The following is a 4,926-nucleotide window of genomic DNA, read 5'->3' as shown; positions in this document are numbered from 1 at the left end:
ACCCTACTTGATTAAATTATAATTAGTGGCTGCATTTTAAGAAATACTTTTAAATTAAAAAAAAAATTTTATTGATTTTAGAGAAAGGAAGGAGAAGGGAGGGAGAGAGAGACAGAAAAATCAATGATGAGAGAGAATCATTGATTGGTTGCCTCCTGCACACTGTCCCTACTGGGGATCAAGCCCACAACCTGGGCTAGTGCCCTGACGAATCAAACCGTGACCTCCTGTTTCATATGTCATTGTTCAACCACTGAGCATGCTGGGCGGGCAAACCAAAGGTCATATATGCATATACGCATTACCTATGGACACAAACAATCGGGTGGTAAAGGCCTGGGGCAGGTGGAGGAGGGCAAAGGGGAAAAAAGGGTGCATCTGTAATTCTCTCAATAATAAAGATTAAGAAGACACGTACAAAAACCTTCAAATATATCAGAAGTATAACACTATAATGAAATCCATGTATCTAAACCCTATAGTTAGTTATTTACATTTTGCCGTATTTTCTCCATGTACTTGTTTACTAACAATTTTTAAGTAAATTAGAAATATTTTACTTGCCTCTAATTACTTTAGTATTCATCTAAAAAATTAGAATAATTTCTCCACTTTACAATATCACCTTAGTTGTACATTAAAAAGTGTGGTGTTTTGTTTTTTCTTCACGTTATGGATGATATGCTGAAGTTGTTAAAGGGTTGATGGAGGCACATCTCACACAAGAGCGAGAACACCTAATCATTACGCTTATGAACTATGAAAGGATCTGTACATAACAAAATTAACACTAGTTCTTTAGCATCAACCTATACCCCATAGTCAAATTCCCCCAACTGTCTCCAAATTGCCAAAATTGGAGCAAATCAAGATGTAATCAAAGTCCACACCTTGCATGGATTGCTATATCTCTTAAATTCTTTTAATTTGCTTTTAATCTAGATAAATCCTGACTCTTCATTTTTCCTTTCATGAAATTTACTAGTGGAAGAGACAGGTGTCCACTCTTCCACTCTATTTTTTTTTTTTTTCAGAGAGGAAGGGAGACAGAAACAGCAGTGATAAGAGAGAATCATTGATTGGCAACCCGGGCATGTGCCCCATCAGGGAATCGAACTGTGACCTCCTGCTTCATAGGTCCACGCTCAACCACTGAGCCAAGCCAGCCAGGCTCCACTCTATTTTTTTTTTTTTTTTTGAAGATGGTATAGAAAAGGTGGAAATTTATTGAAGAACAAGTACAGACTCCCACATGGGGAAGGGGGAAGAATCTCACAGCTCAGACTCCCACGTGGGGAGGGGGAAAGAGTCCCTCCTCCACTCTATTTTTAACCATTGATTATACTGTCTTATAAAATAATTGGATATAGATAAAATATTAAAATGCTTTCTTCACATATTCACTTTCAATAAACCTTAAAGTAAAATACAGAACAGCAAATTTTGACTGTATCCACAAATCCTATGCCATATATTTTAGTTGGTACTTTTTTTGTTGCAAATAGCAGAAACCAACCTTGACTTGGTTAAATCAAATGGGGAATTTAATAGAAATCTATTAGTTATGAGTTGTATTTTCTTACATGTAATAGAAAATACAAAATAAAAATGGCTTCAGCAAGATAGAAATCTGTATATGAATTCTAGAGGAGGGCTGTTCAGGCCTGGCATGGCAGATTTTTTTTTTTAACTTTTACTTAGTGGAGAAAGAGAGATAGAGAGAGAGAGAGAGAGAGAGAGAGAGAGAGAGAGAGAGAGAGAACAAATACAGCATAGATCTGTTGTTCCATTTATTTATGCATTCATTGGTTGCTTCTTGCATGTGCCTTGATCAGGGATCAAACTCACAATCTTGGCTTATCAGGATGATGCTCTAACCAACTGAGCTACCTAGACAGGTGTCTGGCTTGGCCGATTCTTAGTGGTAGCCCAAGCTCTCTCTCCACTGCACATGCAGTCACATGGTTTCCATCTCTAGGTCACCCCTCCAGTTACCCTTCTATTGCTTCTATCATCAGTGTGCTTGGGAGGAGGTATGTATACTTAGCCACCATTCTCATTAACAACTTATACCTCTTCCCTTTTCTTAAGGACCTCAGTGCACAGATTTGAATTAATTATAATTCTTGGTTCATGATCAACTGTCCTCAGTGGTCCACGTGTGACACTTTTTATTTATTTGTAACTAATTATCTACAATATAATGCACAACCATGAACCCACAACTACTCCAAAATGAAGCTAATATTGAACATTTTGGCATATGTTTTTGGAGTACATATACATGCATTTCTGCTGAACATGTATCTAGAACTAGAATTGCTGGGATATGTGTTATGCATGTGTTCAGCTTCAGGTGATACTTCCAGTTTTCCAAAATGCTTATGTCACTTTACCACTGGCCATGAATAAAAATTCCACTTGCTCTAAATTGTTGATGATAATTTGTATTTTTTAATTTGTATTTTTTATCTTTTCATTTTATCCATTACATACTTTGTCTCATTCTCTAACTCCTTAAATGTTGGCTTGTGCTACCATTACTTTATACTGGTAATGGATATGCTCCTGAAGATATCACTACAAACTTCTTGACCTCCAAGTCCAATCATTTTTCTTCATCTTGCCCTTCATTTCACAGAAACATTTGACACCACTGACCACTTTCTTCATGAAACTCTATTCCTTTGACTTCCATGACATTACATTATTCTAGAAGGCACACCTTTATTCACAGTTCCAAAAATCCAGTATATCCTATAAACTGAGTTTTTATATTACTAATTTGGTGGCAAAATCTAACCTAATGGTCATGAGACTATTCATTATCCCACTTAATAATATATTCACATGGGTCACTGGAGATTTATTAATGTGTATATTTATTATGAGAGACTGCCCAGCCCCTGTTCTATAATAAAGAGTATAAGTACCATATTAGCTTTCTAAAATCTCTCTTCCTTTCCCTTTCTCTCTGAAATCAATAAGAATATATTAAAAACAAAAAACAAAAAAACACAGGGAGAAGTCAGCAACATCCCCATTTGTCAAGGTTGCAGTTCAATCCCCAGTCAGGGCACATATAAGAATCAACCAGCCCTAGCCAGTTTGGCTCAGTGGATAGAGCATTGGCCTGTGGACTGAAGGGTCCTGGGTTTGATTCTGGTCAGGGCAAATGCCTGGGTTGTGGGCTCGATCCCCAGTTGGGGGAGTGCAGGAGGCAGCTGATTAATGATTCTCTCTCATCATGGATGTTTCTATCTCTCCCTTTCCCTTCCTCTCTGAAATCAATAAATATATATATATTTTTTAAAAAAGAATCAACCAATGCCCTAGCAGGATTGCTCAGTGGTTAGAGTGCTGACCCCCAAACTGAAGGGTTTCAGGCTCAATTCTAGTCAAGGGCTCAAACCTCAGTTGTAGGTTCCCCACCCCGGTTAGGGTACCTGTGAGAGGCAACCAACTGATGTGGCTCTCTCACATGGATGTTTCTTTCTCGCCTCTCTTCCCCTCCCCCCACCCTTCCGCCTTCTAAAATCAGCGGAAGAAATATCCTCCAGAGAGGATTAAAAAAATAAAAGAATCAACTAGTGAATGCATAAATTGGTGGAACAACAAATCCATATTTCTCTCTAAAATCAATAAAAAATAAAATAAAATGAAAAGAAGGGATTAATTGGGGGCCTGGACATATTTTTCTTTGAAGAGGAAGGAAGTGTTTTTATCACGCAGATTGCCTCTGTCTTGGGGAGAGGGAGGCTGGGAAGGGCTCATGGGGCAGATCACCATCCTGGTGCTTGACCAGAAAATTCCAGACTGGTTAACTATGATTATATTTCTGGGAAAGGTTGAAATTGCAATGATTAGATCAGATATTAAGTCTAGGTTTGGTATCTTGGACTAAAAGCATGAGTGACACCATTTTGGGCCTGTGGTTTTCTCATAACCAGACTGTAATGACAGAGCGATAGCATGCTGTGAGGAAACAGAGGGGAGATTATGCATTAATCCACTAGGCCTGCAATAACCAACTGAGCTACCAGGCTAGTCTTTTCAGTTTTTCATAGGTCTCTTGCCCCACCTTTTTTCCTATAAAAACCCTCTATTTTCTACAACACCTGGGAGCTCTCTTTTAGTTAATAGATGGGATGCAGCCTGATTCATGAATTGATTTATAAAGCCAATTAGCTCTTCAAATGATCTCATTTGAATTTTGTTTTTTAACAGTCTTCATCACATGATACTGTAATCATCTGTTTTGCTCTCTGCCTCCTTTTCTGACTAGAAGCATTCAAGAGCAGAAATTGTCTTCCTTGTTGCCCAGTGTAGCACCAGCTCCTCACACAGTAGCTAGCACATGGTAGGCCCTCAATAAATATTTTTGGATGAATAGTAAATTAATAAAATAACATGTGAGTTTTTGCAAGGTTATCAAAATATTTACAATAAATAACTATAAGTTTCATCTTTTCATTTTCAGTGTTTCTAATTTCTTCTTCCTATCACATCCTTTTTTCCCCCTCCAATAAATGTAATTGCAGCTTGAGACTAAGATTTAAATTTACACATCTAAGCATGTCTGAAGATCTTGTAGGATGGACTTACCAGCCGTTTCTGTGTATGAGGGGCTGTGTAGTCTCCTGAGAATCTGGACATAACACATTTGACTTAGGAGTAACAAGCCTTGGTGGTCCCTGGGGAGAAATGGCCCAAAGTGTGGTGTGGCATGTGTTACTAGGAGAGCCTGTTGACCTGGCTCCATCCTAATTCAGGCCAACTCCAAAAGGGAGTGTATTAGTTTCCTAGGGCTGCCTTAACAAAGAACCACAGACTGGGTGACTTATACAATAGAAATTTATTTTCTCTGAATTCTAGAAGCTAAAAGTCCAGGATCAAGGAGTTAGCAGGTTTTTCCGGAGGCCTGTT

The 4,926-nt window shown here is 38.3% G+C and overlaps 1 non-coding gene across 1 annotated transcript; it reads right to left on the bottom strand.

The window, feature by feature from the left end:
- Positions 1-663: 663 nt before the first annotated feature.
- Positions 664-769, bottom strand: LOC139022248 (small nucleolar RNA U13). The gene has a single exon (XR_011473633.1). It is a non-coding gene; the product is annotated as a small nucleolar RNA U13 (small nucleolar RNA).
- Positions 770-4,926: the final 4,157 nt, after the last annotated feature.

This window comes from Myotis yumanensis, unplaced genomic scaffold, assembly GCF_028538775.1.
Source record: "Myotis yumanensis isolate MYYU_CA2020_CCGP unplaced genomic scaffold, mMyoYum1.0.hap1 SCAF_13, whole genome shotgun sequence".
NCBI lineage: Eukaryota > Metazoa > Chordata > Mammalia > Chiroptera > Vespertilionidae > Myotis > Myotis yumanensis.
This window is presented reverse-complemented; position numbering and strand designations above follow the sequence as displayed.